Source organism: Melospiza georgiana, chromosome 8 (genome assembly GCF_028018845.1).
Source record: "Melospiza georgiana isolate bMelGeo1 chromosome 8, bMelGeo1.pri, whole genome shotgun sequence".
NCBI lineage: Eukaryota > Metazoa > Chordata > Aves > Passeriformes > Passerellidae > Melospiza > Melospiza georgiana.
The window spans coordinates 25,527,548-25,550,468 of record NC_080437.1 but is presented as its reverse complement, the minus strand read 5'-3'; the positions used below and the strand labels follow the sequence as shown (position 1 = coordinate 25,550,468).

Genomic DNA, 22,921 nt, shown 5'->3' with positions numbered 1-22,921 from the left:
GGGGAGTAAGGAATTAATAACCAGCAGCACAAATACACAACACCAGCATCAGAGCCACAGCAGGGCAGCAAGGCTGCCTGGCAGTGTCTTGGCAGCCTCCTCCTCCTCCCTTGTGGAAGGCAGTTCCAGGCTCGGGGTTTGCTCTCTGCGGTGTTCTGTGCTGCATCCAGGCTCTGTAGCCAGAGGAAGGTGGTGAGGAGAAAAGTCTAAGAGTGGGCTCTCTTTGTAGCTGTACCACCAACAAACTCATAGCCAAATCACCTTATGAAACCTCTTTGTGATAAGAATGGATACTGCTGGCCTGCTTTTCTTACTGGAAAGCATTCTGAGGTCCTTAAAGCACTGTACAGGAGTGCAGATGGCTTCACATGAGGTGCTGTAGGAAAATCCTGTCTGCAGGTAGCATTTGTTCCTCCTGTGTTGACTGTCACTGGCCTGTTTTATTTTCTCCTAGAAAAATGTTGGCTGACTGCAGGTGGCTGCTCCTCAGCCTTTGTGCAGATCATAGTGTTTGGATGTCCTGATATATGTGTGGGTGATATTTGCAGAGGGTGAGATAAACCCCATATGCCCATTACAACACTTCCTACCCTTCCCACCCTCCAGGAACATGAGGGAGATGGTAGTGCCACATGCCCTTGAGAGGAAGAGTTATATCTGGAAAACATTTGGGTTGACTTAGTGTCCCAAAGAGAGAAGCTGCCAGAACAGCATAGACCTCAGCTGTATTTAATTTAAAATTTCTGTGATATATGTTCTACTTTTGATATTGAATCTCTGCCTCTTTCTTGTTGAATTGCTGAACAGCCCTTGTTGCTTTACCCAGGAACAAGGTGACTCAGCTAAATGTCAAACAATGTCAAACTCTGTTAAATAAACTGGCTGCCAAAATTAGAATACGCATGGCATTTCTGCAGCTGGAGCCCTGCATTACGGAAACGAATATCTAGCTATAAACTCCCTTAATTAAAAAATGGCAAGGCAGATGTTTGTACTTAAATCCTGCTTTATGAAGATGTTATGGTCCTGCTTGCTTATTGTGGGCCTGATCCAGCCAGGCTGGAGTGGCTCTGCATGTGTTCTGAGTGCCCAGGGTTTGCTGTGCCACTTGCAGGGTAGGACAAATCCCCCCATCAGCTCTGGCTTAGGAAGTTGGCATATTCCATCCTGGAACTCCTGTTTGTTGGTGCTCTCATGAAATAATAATTAGAGCTTGACTGTGCTGGAGACCTTTTACCTGTAAAACCAAGTAAAATGTAATGGTGTTCAGAGCCTTGCCCCCAAAGGAGAGACTGGGTTCAGCAGCAGGAAAGTGCAGGTCTTCTTTCCTCCAGCCTTCATCTTATTTTCATCAATTTCTTTCTTCAAATGTATTTACCCTCACTTCTCCTTTACACAAATAGGACTTTCAGTACCATGAGGAGGTGCAAGGAAATTATAAACAGTGCCAGGTAGTCCTGCAGAAAATGTCCTGTGGACAATTTTGTAGTTTTGTTTTACTTTTCAAGAGTGACTTCCTTGTGTTCAGCTTTTTGTGATTTTTTTTAACCATACTTTGAGTGCAAAAGTTATATTTTTGTCTCCTTTCCTCATTTTATCTTCTTCCCATGAGTTTTTCCATTCTTCTCTCTGATTTTCCATTTTAATGTTGGAAAATCCTGCATTGGGAGAAGTTGTGCAAAAGAAAACTGCATTAGAAACGCTGTGGATTGGCCAGAGAGCATTTTTGTAGCTGGTGGTAGGAATTTTTTCCTTTGGAGGGAGACTGTGGAAGAGTCAGAATAAGATTTGCTGCAAAATCCCTCTCTAGAGCAAAAATAGTTTGTTGCTCTAAGAAGGCATGGATGGCAAGTGCTGTTTGCATGTATCAGTGATGCTGTTGGTTGAGCCCATTTGCATGGGCTGATTTCTCCATCATCTCTCCTGCTGCATATCTGAAGAATGATCTTTGGAGTGTGGATGAGTAGTTTTTCTCCCTCCCTGTCAGGTACTTTTACATCTGTGTCAGCAGAGAAAAGGGGATGTGGATTTGGGCTCCCTTTTCCAGGGATCTTGGTAATTAATGAAGGAATTTCAGCTGGAAGAAGACTCATCTGCTGAGCTTCTGGAGACCACAGTGGCAAATGAAATGGCAGAGACAGGGCGATGCAACTCTGGGATTTACAGTTTTGCAGTGGTTGACCCAAGACTCCAGGGCTTGCATTGTTTTTCATTTCTCTTGGCACTAAGTGGGAAAGCCATCTGGAGACAAAGCTGGAGGGATGTCAGCTCTTCTTGCTCCACTGCATCTTCCAAAGTGCAGCCCTGGGGAAAACACTCTGCATGGCATGAAATCATTGTGCCCTGCTGGCTGCAGATCCCTGCCTTGGAGACAGGCTTGGGCTTGCCATGGCATGGAGGGCTGGCCATTGATGATGGGAACCCCTTGCACTTCCCACACAGATTCCAGCTTGATCCCTGCTGGATTCAAACCACTTTTGACCCCCACTGAAGAATCAGGGGGTTTTTGCATAGGATGTGCCAGAAGGAGAAAATCCTCAATGAGAGTCTGCTCTGCAACTTCCATGCTGCCTGGAGAGGGAGACATCCTGTTTGAGGAGACTGCTTTGTGTGCCTGGTTCTCCTAACTCTTGGGAAGCTGAGTCCTTTCCCAGGGGAGCAGGATGATCACTGCAGGCTGCCCTACCAGTTTGGCCAAGCAGCTGGAGAAACAAGGCTCCAGTCCCTGCCTCCAGTGCTTGGAGCTTCTACCAGAGAGGCACCTTCTCTCTTCCTTTTTTTCCCCACTCAGGTTTGACTAGGGCGAGGAGAGAGGAAATTGTCCATTTTGGGGTGTATGCTGCCAGTGTAGCTTGGTGGCCGTGTCCCAGGGCACTGGAGGGATGCCAGCATGGGGGATGAGATGTCACCCAGCTGCTGTCACCTCGCTGTGCCCTGCTGACCTGCTTTACCCCTGAGAAGAGAAACGCCATGGCACCATCTCAGAGGGGTCTGTGGGACATTTTCCTTTGTGGGTAGTGGGAGCACACACCGTGTGCCTACTGGGTGTTTCATGGACAGGCAGCAATTCAGGGCGGCAGAGATCCCTCCCTGCTGGTGGTGCGAGTTCAGCCCTGTTTTCTGCTCCTGCCGGGAGCAGAGGGTGGGAGTGGGCTGAGCTGACACCTGCCTGGAGGCCTTGCCTGGCTGCCTCACCTCTGGGCCAGGCTCCCCAGAGGAGCCTCGGTGTCTGGCAGCCGGGTTTGCTGGAGGCTGTTCCTGCAGCACAGGTGAGTCGGAGGAGCGAGGGCAGGGCCGTGTGTGAGTCAGGAGGCTGCGGGCAGGGAGAGGTTGGCATGCAGAGGGCGCGGGCGGCCGTGGCAGCGCCGCCCAGATACCTGGGGGTGCCGCCGGGAGCCTCCCCCTGGCACCTGCGGGAGCATGGGGAACAGCCTCTCGCCAATGCCGGCTGGGACCTCCGCTCCTGCTGCAGTGGGGAAGGAGATCTGCCGATGAACTGCATCCCAGGTGCTTGTGTCTGCTGCTTGGTTTCGGTCTGAGGTGTTGGGTTTGGATTTTTCCCCTCCCCTTTCCAGTGCTGTCTTTTGGGTGAGACGCAGCTGCCGAAAAGGGCTTCGGCAGGTTTGCAACAGCAGAATTTTGTCCACGGTGATGAGAACAGGGTTGGTTTGTTTGGCTTTTTTCCTCTCACCTGTGTATATTCCAGCTTTTCGCCTTTTGTTTTTTTCCGGGCTGGAGGAGAAGCAGGGCTTTGTTCAGAGATCGTGTGCTGGAGCAGAGGTGATGGGCTCATCCTCACACAGCCAGCACCGATGGCTGGATCCAGCCATTCATGTTCTGCTTGTGTCAATCGGGACCAGCACCAGCGAAATTAGGATTTGGCCACGTGTGATTTTGTCCAAGGCGCTGCATTTCAGCAGGGTACAGCGCATTGAAAGTGCTTTCAACATTTATTCTGCCCACCTTGGGAGGCAGTGGGATGATACTGTAAGGCACACACTGACCAAGGAGGAGCCTTTGAACTTTCAGAGGTATTTTTATTGCAGGCCATTTTATCCCTTGGAGAGATGGTTGGTAGCAGAGCATTTAAAAGGAAATGTGTTCACTGTCCTAATTCTTAGCTATATTTTATGTGCAGATTTCAGATTTGTTTTTAATTTTTTGATTATTCTGTCCTTCATCAGTCTGACCAAGGGCAGCAAGTTATTAAGAAGTTATTTAAACTTTTTTTGAGTAATTTTGAATTCCTCAGAATTTTATCTCTGACCTACTCAGAAATGAACAAGATTGCAGCAGTTCAAAACCAGTCAAAAAGTTGCCTAAAGATTAAAAAACCCAAGAGAGATCAGATAAAATTCTCTTTATCAATGCACATCTTATGTTTTAGATTAAAATATGAATTAAGTTATTTGAAACAGTGTTCCATTAATATGTAGGGGTAGTCCTACAGGCATGATAGGCATAGACACACACACTACAGAGTCTCAGATATCTGGTTTGCTGAGCCTTACCTGTGTAACATCAATAACCAAGATGTTCTGCTGTGCTTTTCTGAGGCAACAACCTCCCTGAAGAAAGAGGGGCTCTGCCCCCGTCCCCTTCCACCACCTGCAGTAAGTGAGCATTGCAGTCCCCTGTCCCCATCTCTGAGGACAGGTGACCCATGGCACCATGGCATGAGCTGCTGGGGGCTTGAAGAGCTATGGAAATCTTTTAGGGGGCCATTCCATAATGCAGTGCAATTTCATTTTAATGCATGTATTTTACATTTTCCTGCCTGTTCTCTGAAAGGGGAGAGTGCTTCCAGGTTTAAAACCAACTTGTGTTCAAGCCTGGATATTGTGTTAGGAAGACAACTAACAGGTCCTTGGCTTCTTTCCACTCCAGCTTATTTAGGACTTGGGTGATGCTGAGCTTCTGGTGAGCTGCCCTTCAGCAGCTCCTATTGTTTGAGTTCACAGTTTCTATTGTATCTTTCTATTTTCTGCCTTGCTAGGAGAGCTATTGTGGAAAATCCATCTCCTGTCTCTCACAAGAGGAGAATGGATTTCCTGTCGGCTCCGGGCTTGAAGGGAGAGCGGGGGCTGCCGGGAGGAAGCGGCTGTTCCTCCACAGGATTGATGGTTTGAGGGGAACAGGCCTATTCTTCTCTGTAGGCTCTGTGGAGATATTTTTAGGGTTTAAGTGTTTTCTGGTTGAAAGACAAGGCGTCAAGTGTGAGGTCATAGGATGCCCTAAGGCTGCTGCCTATTGAAAAAGCTGTGGAAAAGCAGAGCTGCCCACTGAGGAGGAGGCTGTAAGGAGTCCCCCGGACTGGAGTGCATGGGGCTGCTGGCTTTGCATGCTGATTCACAGGCTGGGCCTTCTGAAGGTCTTTGGGCATTAATAGGGCATGAATCAAGGGTCTGATTCCATTACAAAAGGAAGAAAAAGTGGGAAAAAATAATGCTGGTATCTGCCCAAGCACCCAGTCCTCTTGCCTCAATCTCTCCTGAGTCCTTTCTCAGCATACAGATCTAAAACCCACCAGCTGACAGCTGAAAGGAGGACTGCAATAGGAAAAAGCTACTGAACCTTTTTCTGGGGCTTGTATAAACCCACTCTTCTCACACAGGTTAAGAACTTGTGTTTTGCTCAACCAAAAACTACCTCTGGGCACAAATCAGCATATGCAAATCATGATGTATCTCATTAGACTACTTGAATCTCCTGATGAGGATTTTGTAATGATCAAGCCACGGTTTCTAGGGAAAACAAAGAATGAAAAGGGATTTGGGTCTGGGTTTCCTTGAAGCCAGAGCTAATGGGGGTTATTTATTTTTATTTTGTAGCTCTGGATGCTAGACTGAAAGGCCAGGGAAGGTTTTCAGTATAGTCTAGCTGCCTGGACTCCTTGGGGAAATATACAGATGTTTTTCCTCAGAAATTAGTTGGATTTTGATTCTTGTTTTAAAAGGCAATAAATAAACACGATTATAGACTTGAAAAGCAGTTTGACCTGCATTGGGCTCGTCGTTTCCTCAGGCAGCCATTCCATATGAGAGTGCCCTCCACTACTATAATTACTTTTTAAAAATAACTCTGCAAGTCTGTAATCTAAAGTGGGTGGTATGTAGCAAGTCTGAGAGCATTCTGCATTCAACCCACAGACTGGGGAGAGGGTGACTTTATATAAGGGCTTGCTTGTCTTCCTCTCTGGTCTGAAATCTGACTTTTTCCCACAATCCATCAACAAATGGCCCATACAATGAAAGTGCTTTTTAACACAGTAGTCAAGCTTGCCAGGGACTCAGATGGCTTTGCAGCCCACAGGCTCTAGATATTCCCTCTGGATATTACTTATCTACCTAATCTTGTCTTTGTTGTGTTCAAATTTTGAAGTTGCCTAGGCAATACAGGAGAGAAGAGCCCAGCTGAGATTCAGAGTTAAGTAATAGTCTAGACCTGTGTTTGAATCTGTTTTCAGCCCACTTTGCCTTTTGGCTGGGCCAGCTGATTTATTTATATACTCACATGCTTAAAATAGGTTGTGATTATTTTTTTTCCTGTAGATTGGAAACAATGAACCTGGGAATTTGCTGCTGGATTCCTCCTACTTTATTTTCTCTATCTATTGAGCTTTTTAGGTGGTGATGTTCTCTGGTGTGGTGTGTTTGCAGACCTCCCTGTTCCACAATGCAGCTTTTTCCAGGCTCTCATGAACATTGTTGTTACTCATAATGGGATCTTTATACTCAGGAGCAGAGTGAGGGGATACTGCAGGCAGTGATTTGCCAAAGTTAATCTATTTTCACTATAATGAAATAACCCATGGCCATGTCTACTCCCCTGTGGGATTTCTTTTTTAGAGTTTAGTCCAATTTAAAGGGAAAGCTGACATAGAGAGAAGGAAATAACGTGGGAATAAGAAAGAGGAAACCAGGGGTAGGTAGAAGAGGAAAGTCCTAGAAGTGAGAAATTCAATCCTCTTGAGCTTCTTCCACTCAGAGAGGTGCTAATACAGGCCCCAGGCTTGTAGGCAGTGTCGAGGTAATTAATGTTTGCCCTCAAATTTCTGTGGGTCTGAAGTTAGGCACTTGCACCATGTCGTTTTCTATCAGGGTTTTGCCACCTCTAAATAAAGAGCAGAAAGTTACATTCCTTCTGCTTTTACATCCTAAGCATTGGCAAGTTCAGGCTTGCAGGGTGCTTCTTGTATTCAGAGCTCTGAACAGCACAGGACTGACCTGGAATAAACAAAACATCTACAATCTAGTTTGCCCATGATGAGATTTGACTGGTGTTTAGGCTGGTGGACACACTTCACTTTTTCACCGAGTGCATTGTTAGATGTGATTCTTACCAAATTCTTCCAACTCTTCTCACCAAATGCTGGGTAGTTTGGTGTTGTCTAAGGCAAGGAGTAAAGCCATCAGGCTGGAGTACAGGAGAAAGGCATTTGGGCCTATTCCCAGTGGGCAGTGGCGTCATGGCTGGTCTATTTAAGTCGTTAGATGTGGAGAGCAGAAGGAAGAATGTTCCTGTATTAATCCCGCCTCCCACAAAACACAGCAAATGCAGATTTGTGTGTTTAGCAGATTTCCTCTTGGGAAAAGAAGTCTCCTATAGATAATAATCCTTTTAGCAACATCTCCAGTGAACGAGGCTTTGTCCAAAGAACAAAGAAGAAGTCGCAAGCTTGAAATGCGCCTGAATTTCCTGAGTGCGCTCGCCGCTGTGTGCAGGCAGGAAACTCTGTTAGTCTGCTTTGGATGTTTGCTCTGAAGCGGCATAAACAGAGTGTCAGGTCTCCTGGGATCCTGATCTGACCCGTGGACCAGGGAATAGGGGTTCCTCTAAGCTCCTGTGACGGCTGCCACAGTCACAGGCAGCTCTGTGGCCACGTCCCTGACTGTCCCATTTCCCTTCTGGCCATATCCTCCGAAGATTCTGGGTGGATGCAGGGGCCAGCAGCAGAGGTGAGTGGTGCAGCTACAGTAGACCCAGCACATGTGAGTGTTAAGCTGCTAGCCAGCAGGGAACTCATTTCCTGCACAATTATGGAAACAGCTGATCTGTGACATTTTAAGAAGGGGAGAAAATACAGGGCAGGGGAAGGAAGGCCCTGGCTACGTAAATATTTACTCATGCACAATGCCCAAGCCACCGTCTTCCAGGGGCTGGGAGAAGAAGGGGTTGCTTGCTGCTGGCTCTGGCACGTGGTGACAGGCACTGGGGGAGCCACCAGTGGGCTGCCTGCAGCTGAAAGGAGGACACTGTCTGCCAAGCAAAAGCTGCTCTGCTGGAGTGTGATACTGCCCTGCTTGACCCACCTGTGCCCTGCAGCCTCCCACAGCCAGGGATGTGCTGCTGGACCACTAAGAGCTTGCTTGAATCACTTGCCTGGGCCTCCTTTCCCATTTCTTGGTCTAACAAAGCCAAGGTAGTGAGATAGCCCTGCTGGTGAGGTAACTGGCACCCCTGCTCCTTCCCAGAGAGCAGAGCAGCCATGGAAAGGGTGTTTGGGAAATGAAGGTAGGGTAATGCTGCTGCAGGCAGTTGAGGTGTCCAGCATCTGGGGACTGCAGCATCTTGTGTGATGCCATCCCACGTCACATGCCCACCACCAGCCAGGTCTGAAGCAGACATTGAACTGTGTTGTGAGCAGAAGAGGGACATCACTAGATCTGATTAAGAAAACCCTTGGACACAAGTCAAAAAAAAGACCCTCAGAGACAGGAAAAGGCTTTTCTTGTGGTCATGGCATTGTTCAACCTGCTGTAATACTTGTTTTCAATTTCTTTCACTAACCCTAGACAAAAATGTTGTTTTTTCCATTCCTGTCAAAGAGAGGGTGAATTGCCTCTCTTTGGTCTGTAGATACTGCTGAGTTGTCATTGCATTAGCCTCCCTTGGCTGTAGTGGTGGCTGCTGTGGTATCTGACCACTCAGGCATTTCTGAAGTCCCTCCTGTGTGTACCCAGCAGGTCAAGGGAAGACTCTGGTGTGATTTGCTTTGTCCAGTTTGTGTTTATAGCCGGGATTGCATAGTCTAAGCCTTGGTTCTGTAGTGCAGCAGCCTGAGGTGACTGACAGCATGGGGTGATCTGTGTGAGGAGATTCAGTGAGTCCCAGTAGGAGTGACACCAGTCCACTGGTGAGTCTTGCTGGATTCTGCTCTCAGAGCTGTCTGTGAAACCAGGAAGAGTTGGAAGAGGTGGGATTCAAAGATTTGTTTCATGGAAGTGGTTGATGTTGCCCTCCAGCCTGTTGCCCTCCACCCCTTTCATCAAGGAAATACTGGCTAAGCTCACTCCCCTGAACATGCACCGTCACTCGGTGAATAAACACAGGGGATTTGTTGTGGGTTAATTCTGCTGCTGGAAATCAAACCCTCTTCGTGGTCAGATGACATCTTTTCTCTTGGAAAGGGACCAAGGTTAAGAAGACAAGGAAGGCAGGTTAGTTGAAATATGTCAAAGTCTCTTGGGTGTAAGTAAAAACTATAAATAAAAACCTTTTAACTTGGAAAAGAACTTTAGAGTGATATGATCAGGCTCAATTTAGTCCAAATATTGCTTTATGCCATTAAGCTGTTATCAGGTTTTGGTTCAACTGCAATGGTTTTATGGCTTCACTTCAGTGGGAACAGTTGCAGCCTTTATGCAAGGGAAGCATTTCCCCTGAAAGGTTTGCAGGGAAGACTGCTGTATTGTGCAGGAACCTGGGAGTGAAACTGCCTGGAAACCAATAGCTGGGAAGGTCACCTCCTCTAAATATTTTTTTTTTTCCTCTCATTCCAGTGTAACTACACAACCTAAGGATTTATATGGTGAACAATGAGGGGATTTAAATGAGGTTTAGTTTTACATTCCTGTAAATGAATCCTCAAACTTAGTAATAGAAGCTGAACATTTTTACTTATTTCCTCTTAAGCTGCAAACATGTCTGATTCAGCAGTGTCTTGAGATGATTTGTCAGGATGAGAAAATAAGTCACACCACTCTTCCTCTTGGATTAATAGAGAACAAGAATAATCCTGTACTCATAATATTATTTCAGTTGGGCTTGCATAATAGCCTGGAAATGGTTATACTCAATGCAATGCTTTGTAATGATGATGTTTCATCCTTTGAAGTTAAGTTAGTTCATGTCACAATGTCAGATCTGCACAAATAATAAAAAACACACCCCTCCAGTTTTTCTTGACTAGCCTTCATTTTCTGGTCCAAGTTTTGCTACAGTCAATTAGAAGATAGTGGATTTTAGTGCTGTTATCCACCACCATCACAGCCCAAAAAGTCCCATCTCACATTTGGTGTGTTTGTATGTCAGTGTGTGGCTGAGGGTGTAGGAAGATCGTGGTGTTTCTAAGAAGTCTTGCTGTGTGCATGCCTGTGCTCAAAGTCTTTGCAGAGCATGAGTAATTCCACCAAATCACTGTAACTGACCCTCTCCGTGAGCCAAGGTTTTCCACGCATCTGGGCCCTTATTCCTGGCTTTCATTAAAGAAAGTGAGAGAAATCAGGCCTCCCATAATTACTTACAATCTGTGAGCTAGGCACATATGTAAATATTTTCAGGGTCACAACTTAGCTCTTTACTTTTAATATACTGTGTTATTAGTAATGGGTTTTGAAGAGATTGAAAATCCCACCCATAAGTTTCTGTAGTGTCAAGCCTGCTCAGCCTTGACCTCTGCTCCCAGTGGTATCATTGGATTTACTGTTGACTTCAGGAGGAGTAATCACAGCGGGTCTGAGTGCTTTTGAAAACCTTTTCCCTGTGTTTTTCTGTGTAAAACCCATCACTGTAGCTGCCAGATTATATGATACTAGGGTTTAAAATGACTTAAGAATGAAATCAAACTGATAAAAAGGCTAAGTTGTAATAAAGCTAAGCAAAGTAAACTTGCTTTCTTTCTAAGACAAAGCAGATTTCAGAAGGTTTTAATTTTCTCTGGCCCAAGTGGAAAAGCAATGAGTTTGGTTCATTGTGTGCATGTGTGTGTGGACACTGCTGCAGCAAAGGTCAAGGTGACATCCTGCATCCACTGCCATGCAGCCTTGCCTGTGCACGTGGGACCAGGGGAGCAGGGCTGAAGCCACTTTGGGGGCTTGGTTTCAATTTCTCTCTGTCCCTCTACCACAGGGTGTGAACTTGGGAATCACCAGTTAAGCCCATGTTTAGTTACTAATTCTGCCCAAGATGTGTCACTAGCTTTCCATGCTTCCATAAGTTCTTTACAAATAGAAAATGGAAAATCTGGGGGCTCAGGTAGAGTAAATGGGGTTCAAACCTACCCCCAGACACTCTGCACATGTTGTACTGGGGAAGAAGAGAGACAAATTAGAGTTGCTATGTTTCCCAGTGTAATAGAAGAATAAATGCATAAAACATTGTATAGCACTCAAATACTGCAGCAGTAGAGTCCTTCTGCAGTTACCTATGCCCTGACTGGTGGTGTTGCTGTGTTAAAGCTTCCTTGCTCACATCTGTTTGCAGAGGTCCTCTGGAGCAGGGTGGTCTCTTGCTGTGAGAGTGATGATAAATACTTAGCTTTTATGGGTTAGATTATTCCTCACAACTTGTTCTCTACTTCACTGGAGGTCGACTGTACTCATCATCTATTTGGATGTTCTCCCCTGGGCCCACTTTTGTTTTTTTGCAATTAAACCAGATCCTTTTTTTCTGTGGTGTCAGCAGATAGGAGTGTTTCTCCAGGCAGCCTTGAAGACAGAAATGTGTGGGCAAGGCTATTGCCTCTCTGTAGCTTTCTGCTCCTCCTCTCCCATCAACAGCTCCCTATGCACGATACTCACTTCAAGGGTGGTTGTGTCCTGTCTACACCATCCATTTCTTGGTTCACCTCTCCTTGAAAAGAGAGTCCAGATGTTATAATCCTCTTGTAAGCCCTAAAACTGGCAGGATTTTTGTGTTTGTTTCCATCCTCCTGTTTTATTTTCATAAGCCTATAGTTTGACTTTATTTCTCTTAAAGGTCTCTGGGCTGAGAGATTGCTATTCATCCACTTTTAATTAAAGCAATGTAGGGAATTAGGCCTTTCACAGGGGTGGTTCTGCTGATGCCTCTGACTGTTTTTGTTATTTTTTCTCCCATCTGAGCAAATGCTTGGAAGTGTGAGTTGGCGCTTAAGCTTTTTAATTACCAGAGAGTGAAATTACTACATTATGGTGAATCGATTCCTTTGCAAAGGAAAAATGGTTTCTTTTCTGCTGTGTGCACTGGTGTAACAAAGAGAGGAGGGTTCACTGCTGCAGCCTCAGAGGGTGGGAGGGGGGTGGATGCAAGGAGGGAGTAAGGATTTGGGCATTAGAGCACTGGGGCATTTGGTGACCTGTGATTTTTGCAGTAAGATTTTGAAGGGGTGGAGGTGATGGGAGCCCCATCCCTCACCCTGACAGTATCCAGATGTTTCCCACAGAAGTCTGTTTTAGGTCAGGCTGCCAAAGGCACAGTTTCTCTTGACATTGGTACCACTAGAAGAGTATGGATGTAGGACTGTGGGTGTCTGGAGAGCCAAGCACTTCTCTTCCCAAGTGATTTATAGTACCTCATTTCTATTCCGTCCTCCTTCAAAGCAATGCTCTCAGGCTCATGAAACAGAGCATCATGCCAGCAGAGGCTGGTGCAGGCAGGGAACCTCCCATTGGCATATGGGAGTCACAAACTGGTCTTTTTCTGTATCTTGGGGAAGGCAGTGAAATCATCCTCCCCAAGAACAGGATTGTTTTGGGTGAGCAAGTGAAAGATCGCAAGAGCAGGTCTCAGGCTGACCTAGGGAAGCAGCTGGCTTTTCCGCCTGGAGTGTTCAAATTATTGCAGGGTAATTTTACAGTGTGAAAGGCTCCAGCAGGAAATTTTCAGAAGAGCCCAAGTGTCATCTGACCCTGACTCCTGTTTTCTGAAGTGTCAATGAGTTCCTGGTGTGTGTTTGTGCATGTGTTTGGAAATTTGACTTCTGTTTCAAATTGCTTAGCTATTGTAATACAATGGAAGGAAAGCTATCACCCCAAGTGGCAGTATGCTTGCAGGAAAACCTGTATTTACCCATGGACCCTTGGGGAGAGGGGATAATCCTCTTCAGTCTCATTAACTTCTGTCTCTTGCTTCTGTCCTTGCACGTAGCTCTTTTCCGGCACAAGGACTCAGCTTCTCTTGGCTTCCTCAGCCCCGTGAGCCGCACACAGGTTCTTGTGCTGCTGCAGAGCAGCCACGGTGGGTGTTTGTGTCCCTTTCTGGAGTCCTTTGGGTCCATCTCAATGCCAGCACGTGATGAAGGGACTGTCAGGCTGTCCCTTCCCACTCATCTCTTTTTTGGCTCTCCTCTGTGGCCTGGAATGGTTTGCTGTCCCCAGGGGCTCACTGATGCTCCCTATGTTTCTGGTCTGTGCCAGGGGCTCACTGATGCTCCCTGTGTTTCTAGTCTGTGCCCAGGGGCTCACTGATGCTCCCTGTGTTTCTGGTCTGTGCCAGGGGCTCACTGATGCTCCCTGTGTTTCTAGTCTGTGCCAGGGGCTCACTGATGCTCCCTGTGTTTCTGGTCTGTGCCCAGGGGCTCACTGATGCTCCCTGTGTTTCTGATCTCGTGGCACAGCCCAGCTGGTTTCTCCCTCACAGCAGAGATGCTGGCTCCGATGTCACTCACTTACTTTGGTTCTGATCCCTGTGAGTCCCAGGGCCAGACTCTGTTCTCATTAATGGCTTTTCCATTTGGAAATACCTGCTTCCCTTTCCACAGTGTTTCCCTATTGCAATGTCTGGAAAGGGCCAAGAAAATTTTTTTTCTTTTCCCCATTTGCAGTGCCTGGGGTTTGTTGGGGGCTCTGGGTTTATGCTGTGGTTCGTTACTGATGCAGGTTTCCTGGGGATTATAAGATGATCTAAAGCAATCTGACTGGTTGAGCTGACTCAGAAGTGACCCTCCTGAATCACTCCCAGGGAGCTGAGCTGTCTCAAGATCTGACTGCAGGAGACTGATCTGCTTGTCATTAAAAATAAAATATTTTCTATGTCCTCAAATCATCAGAAATTTGTTAAATTCTTTGTTTTTGTATTTCCAAAAAGCTCATGTCAGTGCCCTCTTTTTCAAGTAATAGTTATTAAATTAATCTCCAGTGCAGTATCTGAAATGCACCTGACTTTCCCTCTTGGCACATGAACAAAAATGTATAAAATATGAGCTAAAATAAGTAATGTGGAAAACAGTCATCCAGAGAAAAGTTTTAAAAACCTGCCTCCTGAACAAGACAAACACCTGTGAAAAAGATCCATCTGGTACTTTTTCTGGATAAAAAGCATAAAAAAACTAAGGTGGTAAGTACGACCTAAAGTTTTCTTCAAGTCCTAAATGTCCTGAATGTGCATCCTCCTTTCTTGTTGTGGTGCACTGGAGAGGTGATTTTGGATGGCCTCAGGAAGTGAGGACTCTCTACTTTGGAGATCTGTAGCTCCAGGTTAAACAGACTTCCCCAGTAGTGCCATAGGTAGAGCTGATTGTACCATGAATCAGGGTAATGGATTTGCTTGTCTCTTGAGCTCTCATACTGTGTTTCTGTGATTTGGTTCTTTGGAGCTACACGCTGAAAAGATTGTCATGAAGATTAATTCAGAGTGTGTAGCAACTGGATGTGAAGGGGTTGTAAGACTAGTTTGTGGATGTAAGATCTCAGCCTCAAAAAGAGGGATTTTAGTCTACCCAGTAATAGAAACTTGTCAAAATGTAATTTTTTCCTCAGCTGCTTCTGGTTTTTAATCAAAACTTCATGATTTCTGGACAGCACCACTCTGATTTGTAAGTGGCACCAGTGTAATTTGTGTCACCACAACACCAGTCCCTCAGCTGCCTGTGCTCTTTCAAGTGTACCTGTATGAATACTGCATTCAGAAAGCCTCCTGTCACAGAGCAGTCATTGTAGCAGTTGCAAGAAATAGTTTTATTTCCTCCTTCTTGTGTGTCTAAAGGAAAAAGCCCAATCTTTCAAATCCATTTGCAGCTTCATGGTTTTATGTAACTCAGCAGGAAATACCCTTTTGTCTGTCTTGCAGATGAGTGCAGTGGAAGGTTCTGCTGCATCCTTAGGCTTCTGGGTACTTGAGAAATTTCTCTGCTGGTCTCCACTGGTCCCAATTTCCTTCTCTTTCCATACCCATCCCTGCATTCACAGGATCTTAGTAGCAGTTGTATCTGGCCCATCATTGCTGTGGCAAGTATAACATCACCAAGCTGCTGAGCAGGCAGCCTTTGATGCTCTATTTCTCACAGTCAGGTAATTTTGTGGTATGACTTTGTTTTACACAGGTACCCAGTGTTAATTCAGGTGCTTGGCAATTCCCTGCTATTTATTAACTTGTTCAAAAGCCACAGTGGCATTTTGGTTGTGAACAAGTTGATCTCGGGGTCTTGTGTTTGTACTGTGTCTGGGACTGGGGATTTCTGCTCTGGGAATAAATACTTTGGAAAATATCTTCTGGTTCTTTGCAACAGAACTACTCCTCTTCAGCTATCTCCTTTGCCCTCACCCTGCTGGTTGGGAAGTGGCATTTCCACCCTGTTGATGCCAAGAAGGAGACCCACTCTTACCCTGCACAGGGAAAAAGTCAGGACTGGTTCTGCCTAAATCAGCATGGAAAAATATTATGCGGGGTGAGACTGAATTCTATCCAAACATAAATAGAGTAGCATGCCCCAGAATATCTCCTTGGTCTAAATCTTGCTCAGAAGTCGAAAGTCCCAAGTACCAATAAAGTCACTGACTAATGAACATCACTCAGTTCCTTTGGGTGCTTGGCTAGGGGCACTCATAGTTTCCAGTCATACGATTACTCCTTTTCTACTTTAAGCCATCCTGTTTTCCTTTAGTCTTTCAGCCTTAAAGAAATATTGAGTAACTCTGTGTTCTGCTTCTTAATGGCAAAGTCAAAGGATTTCAGAGACATGGATCTTTTCCTGCTACCTGGAAACACCTTCTTTATCTCAGTGCCAGCTGATGTGTTAGTTTCCTGGTTTATTTTCCATCACCTTTTCCGAGTCTCTCTCTCTCACTCCTTTTCCACTGGAACCATAAACATGTTGGGATTTTCCAAGAAGTGGAGATGAATCCGCACCAGGACATCTGCTCTGCACAATGGGTTTTTGATGATGAGACAGGGAGGGATTAAAATCTAAACCTGAAATTTGGCAAATTATTTCAGTAAAAGCTTTAGGGAAGGCCAGGCCCAGTTTCTGGACAGCTCATTCTTGACTGCCAGTGGAAGTACAAAGAACAGCCAGCTTCCAGACGAGTCATTACCCTGGAACATGAGGAGCCCTCAGTTTCTTGTGGTGTCTTGCAGGAGTTTACCTGCAGGAGTAAATGTCTACATGTACATGAGACCTGTGAGTGCTTGAGCTGCCATTGACACCTTGTCCTGGGTGATTCAGAGCTGCAGCACTGCACCAGCATTTAGTGTCTTGCAGCATTTGATGTCACCTCCCAGCACCCCGTGCCCAGGGTTGGCTTTGGATGGGCTCTGCTGAGTGGTGGGGCTCTTTGCAGTGACTCTGCTGAGAGGTCTTGCACTTCTGTACCAAATGGAGCTCCTGGTGTTGTGATTTCACATATGCAGCCATTGCCTCAGCTAAATTCACTCCTCTTGTACCTGAGATACAGGTACACATCTGAGAACATGACTCTCTTGGAAGTTGTGTGACTTGGAAACTTGTTTTTTACACATTCAAGTCAGAATGTAGGTTCATGGTGGCTTGAGCTGAGCGTGTGAGAGCAGTTCTGAGAGGCAGATGAGCCATTGCACCTGACCTGGGTCCAGCTGATCTGTGTTGGCTGGAGAAGGGATATGTGCTGCCTGCTTCCAAAATCCAATTACTTATTTTTCACAGAACTTACACCAAAGTATATGTGGACTATATAGCAGCTGCCACTGAAATTTATGGGGATGTAGTTTCCGCAACAACTATGTACAATTCCTGACTCCTGCCACAATCTCATTCTGTGGCTGTGCCATGATGGTATATTTATTTCATCATGGGAATTGCATACAAGTATCACCCACCAGTGAAATGCCTTCCTCTGTGGAATCTAGCACAGTGAATCTTAGATGGCAACACTAGACCTCAGATTGTAAGTAGGGATAAAGAAGAAGCCCACATCCAATTGACCATGGCAAATCCAATTCAAACTGCAAAGGGATATTTTTCCTCCCATTAGGCAGAATGTGATTAATTTCCCATGTGGAAAATTGTTCAAGACAGAAGTGCTCGTAAATTATGGCTTAAGAGATCCTATTACTTCCAGATCCATCAAAACCCACCATGCCTCCCAAAATAGCAATAAGAAGATAATTATATTAACAGCCTTTCTGGTTATTTGATGTATGACTGATATAAGCTGTAAGGTTATTTTCTGCCAGTTTGGAGCCTTCATTTAATGCTTTGCCATTGTGGACATTAACAACAATCCTTGGTTTCTGACATTTGAAATAAAAATGTTACAGAAAAGTTTTTAAAATACGGGATTGAAAGCTAATTGGTGTCAACGAACCTACATTTTAAAACAATCCATCCTCTGAGGACGAGGACTTAAAAACTTCCTATCTGAAAAGATACATGGACTTACTGGCAGGGATTCTTGAATGATTTGGTTTAGGAGGTGCTAGTGATATAACTAACTTGGCGGGTCATGAAATTCACTTAGGATACTCAAATTTGGAGCTGACTGGAAAACAGTGGGGGAAGATCTCATAATATCCGTGGTAAGAAGGCAGTTTGGTGGTGGTAAGCACAGAGCCGGGGAGAGAAGAACCATTTCAATCTAGGAAGGAGATTTCTGTAGCTCTGAGGGTGTTTCCCTGAAAACTGCAGCTCAACAGTCAGCAGCAGTCAGAAAGCCAAAGGTGGTGTTAAAAAGAATTAGGCAAAGAATGGGGAACAAAACCCAGAGCTTCAGCTGTGAAAATCCAAGATTTCCCCACGTTGTGAGTACTGTATGCAGGTCTGTGTTGCCTCTCAGAAAATGTACATAATAAAGTAAGGCGCTGAGAAGAATGACAGAGGTGATTACAGAGGGGAATTGGCTTTTGTAGAATAGGAGTAAATAGACTAAAAGTCTTCAGTCTTGAACAATGTGATGGTTGGGATAGAGCAGAAGCTTGTGAAATCACCAAAAATTTGGGAATGAGGAAAACATGATTAATTTTATTTCTCAGAATGCAAAAACCAGATGCAGCCTTTGAAATCTGAAAAGCAAGCTTAAAGTGAGCAAAAGGAAGTATGAAATCACAAGCTGTGTGATTACATTATGAAATTCATTTCCAGAGGACTCTACAGGGACCACAAAATCTGTAGGTTCAAAAATGCACTTGGGCAGTTTCTGTAGGATGAAGCCAACATTGATTGCTAAAAGTTCTTTTCTAATTCCCAAAATGTCTGAGCTCTGCTGTGCAGGAACAGAAAGAGTGTATCAGGAGAAGGATCCCATTACATGTACCCTGTTCTTGCCTGTCTTCTACTGTCCAATCTTGTAGAGAGGGAGCTGGGTTACAGAGACCTTTTTCCCAACCAAATGCAGCACTCCTACACTGCTGCAACAAAGTGGATTAAGTCCTCCATCTCTTTTTAGTGTATAATAACCACTAGTGGAGCTGCATTCTTGAACTGAGCTGAAACCATAGATAGTGATCCTCCATCTAGAGCTGGAGGAGATGGCATCTGTCCATTCTTGACCTTCTACTGGGAGACCACAAGTCTGCAGGCTGGACCACCTCAGAGGGGTTACCTGAGGTGCCCAATAGTGTGACTTTGTAACTCCATCCAGACCTGAATAGCACTGCACACCAGGACACAAAGGCAGACAGCATTTGGGGAGCTGCCATTCCTGTGTGGTGGCACAGGGAGAGAAAGACAGGTTTGTTTGTGGGGTGGATTTTGTTTGCAGCCAGTCCCGTTTGGCGGCTCAGTGTCTCTGTGGCTTCAAATGCAATTAATCAGGGCCCAAAAGGGTAATTACCAGTTCACATTCCTAATTCAGATTTCTGTGCCTATTCATGTTAGTGTTTTTTCTTTAATTTAGCAATAAAGTTGGGGTTGTTTTCATGTTTTCATGCTGCTGGCCAAGAGATCCTCATTAAAAATAAAAAAATAGCAAAACATTAGTTTCCAGTCCACCTTTTTTTTTTCTTCTCCCTGGGAAATGAGAAGCCCATATTAACTGTGAAAGGGAAACAAAAGTGTGCATGGTCCTAGGGTCCTGGTGTCACCTTGGCTGAAGACACTTTTTCTTTCATGGGGTGAGTAATTGCTCAGGGCATTAATCTCTGAAAGAGGCTTTTTATTCTGCAGTGGGCAACTGTTGACTTCTGACAGTGCTGTTTCCTCCTTTGATCACACATAAGCACCTTGCTGAACCCAGAAAGGCAGCCAGGGAAAGCTGGGGTTGCTCAGCATCCTGAGGTGCAGGGCAGCAGCTCTGTCCTCTTGCAGACTTAACACTGCATTTTCTTGCACGTGGAGGAACTGAGAGGAATTTTTCACTGTCCTCCACTGTCTTCTGGCAGCAGCAGGCACTGCTGGTGCCAAGTCACACTTGAGTGTAGTTTGCATTGAGTGGCCTGAGCTGGGAGCAGCTGACGTGCTCACACACAGAGGAGCTGGCTGTGAAGGAGGCTGGTTATCAGATAAGTAATTATAAAATCATTTCCCTGTTCCTGTGCATCGGCTGAGCTGTGATAAGTGCTGGTGTGAGCGCTCAGAGCCGTGCAGCCGAGCTGGAGCAGTGTGAGTGAGCTTTGCTGTCCCTAGGAGGCCAAGGGACCAACACTGGCTCATGTTGGTGCAGCCCATGTGCCACAGGGACCATGGTGTCCCCTGCCTGCCACGGGGGTGGTTACCCTGTGTGCATCAGCAGGGAGGCTCGGACAGTAGGGATGGCTTCGTGGGCAGGAGTTGGAGAGGAGATGCTGCTGGGTGGCCTGGCCACAGACCTGACCCAAAGGCTGCTCCATCAGGCAGTGTGATGGGGTGGGCTGGCCTTGGCTGGAGAGCAGGAGCCCATAAAGCTGCTGTATCACTCTCCTTCTCAGCAGGACAGGCAGGGGGGAAATAAGATGGGAAAAAACAACTTGTGGGTCAAGATAAAGGCAGTTTGATAAAGTGAAAGCAAAGGTCACATGTGGAAGCAAAGGAAAATGAAAGATTTATTCTCTACTTCCCATCATCAGGCCGTGTCTGGCTGCTTCCTTGGAAGTGGAGCTTCATTATGTGTAATGCTTGCTCTGGAAGACAAGTGTCATGAATAATGAATGCTCCTCCTTTCTCCACCTTTCTCTCAGCTCTGACTGCTGAGTTGATGTCATCCAGTTTGGAATATCCCTTTGGTCAGTTTGGGTCAGCTGTCCTGGCTATGTCTCCTCCCAAGATTTTGCCCACCCAGCTTTCTGGTGGTGCTGGTGGCAATGTTGGAGAGCTGTGAGGCTTTGTGAGCACTGCTTCTGGAGCACCAAAACACTGGGGTGTTATCAACACCTTTCTAGCTGCAGATACAAAGCACAGCACCATGCTCTGCTGCTATGGGAAAATCATCTCCATCCTGGTCAGATCCAATCAATACCTGTGGGCACAAGTCCCAGGTGGGTTATTGCACTGCAGGACAAGGGGTGCAGGTCTGGCTTTGAAGATGGCACAGGTTGGCGCAAAGGTGACTGCACCAGTCAGAGCCCCAATGTGTGCCCATTTCCCTTCTCCTGAAGCACAGAAACTGGTCATCCCTGCTTTAAAGTGCATGCTTGTGAGCCTTTGAAGCAGCAATAGCTTTATCAGGGATCAGAGCAGGCAGAGAGAAAATCCCTACCAGAGATTGCCTTAATAACATTTAAAAGTAAGATATATTGAAGAGATGTGTCTGGAACCAGAGGATTATGTCTGTGGTTTGAGATGGTGTCTTGGTCTGTGATGAGCTTCTTGACTCAGGGGCCAGCCAGTTTTGGTCTGGTTGTTCAGCAGCTTCTTCTGTACCTGCTGTCATCTAGTGAAAATTCAGCTTAAAACCAATCAGCAGTTTCACCTGGAGGACTCCAGGAGAGCACTTTGATTTAGGAAACAAGAACAGTGCTCTGTTTTGTGAAGCACTGCGGAGTTAATTTCTTACTACAGCTCTCTGAAACCCTAGCTGGCGAGTTCCAGCCTTGCCTAGTTTGTTTGCTGCCATATTGTTTCTTTGTTTAATTTCTGTGTTAATTGGTGCCTTCCAAATACCCTGGCTGCTCTATGGAGCACTGTCCCTGCCGATCTGACTGCTGAATTTCACCTCCTAGAATATGGGGCATGTGTAAACTGGCAGCTGACTTAATCACGGTCTTCCACTGGAAAGAGTTTTGCCTCTTTTGTGGCAGAAATTTAGAATTTGTTTTCAATTAAAATAACTGAACAGGAAGATTTTTCTGGCCCTGGATAGCAAGGTAGGTGTATTTTCATGCTACATGTGATCAGCAGAGGGATCTAGGGACTGGCTCTAAGGCTTTCATTAGTGTGTGCTCGTTTTGTGACCTTGTGAAGCCACGTTTGCATCCCTACCCCTCAATTTGCAGTGCTCCTGTAAGAACACACGCTGTGGCACCGCGTTATTGCATGGCCACCCTCCCTGTAATAATAACTTTGATCTATGTGGTATGAGTGGAAATATTAGTTTATTCACAGCTCCAGTTCTCAACCAGCTTAAGGGTGGAGCGTCCCAAGCACTGTTATTGCCCATCACGCCAGAGGATGTGGCTGGGGCCTTGCTGTGCTTTTCCAGTGCAGTTTGACAGGGGTGTGGTGCACATCCATCTCCCTGCAGTGACCCTGCTGCAGGGTCTCTTATCCCAGTGGATGTAGCCCCAAGGCTCCCTGCTGGCAAGGCTGGTGCTGGCCCAGGGCCTCTGAGGTGGTGTCTCAGGCTTGGTGTCACACCAGCTCCTGCATGAATGACAAATCTCACAAGCCAGCATAAATGTCTCTGTTCCTTAAGGCTCCTGCTTTAAAAGACTGAGGAGGAACCACATGGTCCTTTCCTGAGGGTCCATACCACTCAGTGTCAGTAGGAAGACACCTGGTGACTTTACCAGACCCCAGTGAGCAATGTGGTACTTGATGTGGGTTTGGAAAGAGCAGAGAAGGAGTTTTGTTAGTGTAGCTGCAGGGACAGGGTCTTGCCCTTTAGGAAGAGTATTTTTTATGGTTAAGGTGGCACAAAGGCATTTGAGAGGCTCTATCCTTGTCCTGCTCAGGAGTCAGGCACTGAAGTAGCTCAGATGAAAGAACCATTGTCACCAGCAAATGTGAAATACCCACAGGAACTGCTCCTTCCCAAAAGTGTTGGGCCAACGTGCAGCGATCCACATCATTGCAACACTGCCCAGGGAGTGAAAGGTACTCTGGAACATAGCTCTGCAGACTGTGGAGCCCTAATGATTTGGAAATCACAGGTTAGGAGCCACTAACTACCTTGGGGAAGGCAGGACAGTGGCGCCAGCTGATACAGGAGGAAAACCAAGTGTTTCAGCAATCAGATGCAGTGGTTGGTGTTTCTCTGTTTCTCAGTTTGGTGCAGGGTCCAGATAGTCTGATCATTATTTAAGCCTTGGTGTTTTTGCACATTAAATTTGCAAAACTTGGTCCTGGATATTTGGAAATGGATCTTTTTGGAGGACGTTGAACAAAATGAAAAAAAGAGTGCAGTGGATGTGATTCTTATCTTAGGGAGAAGCATGCAGAGGTAAGGATGATGCTTTGGAAAGGTTTTCTGTGCCTTTTGCTCCCAGCGCAGCAAAGGTTATGCAAAGAGCAGGACAATCCTGCATCCTCTGTATGAGAAAGCCCTAAGGAATCATTTCTTAGGTGTTTTGAAAATCTGACCCTCTCTGGGGTCCCTGTCTCGATGGGACTGGGAAT

The 22,921-nt window shown here is 45.9% G+C and overlaps 1 protein-coding gene across 4 annotated transcripts in view; it reads left to right on the top strand.

Annotated features, from left to right (window-relative positions):
• SH3PXD2A (SH3 and PX domains 2A) overlaps window positions 1-22,921 on the top strand; it is a 237,768-nt gene that overhangs the window by 67,355 nt on the left and 147,492 nt on the right. The window lies entirely within an intron of this gene.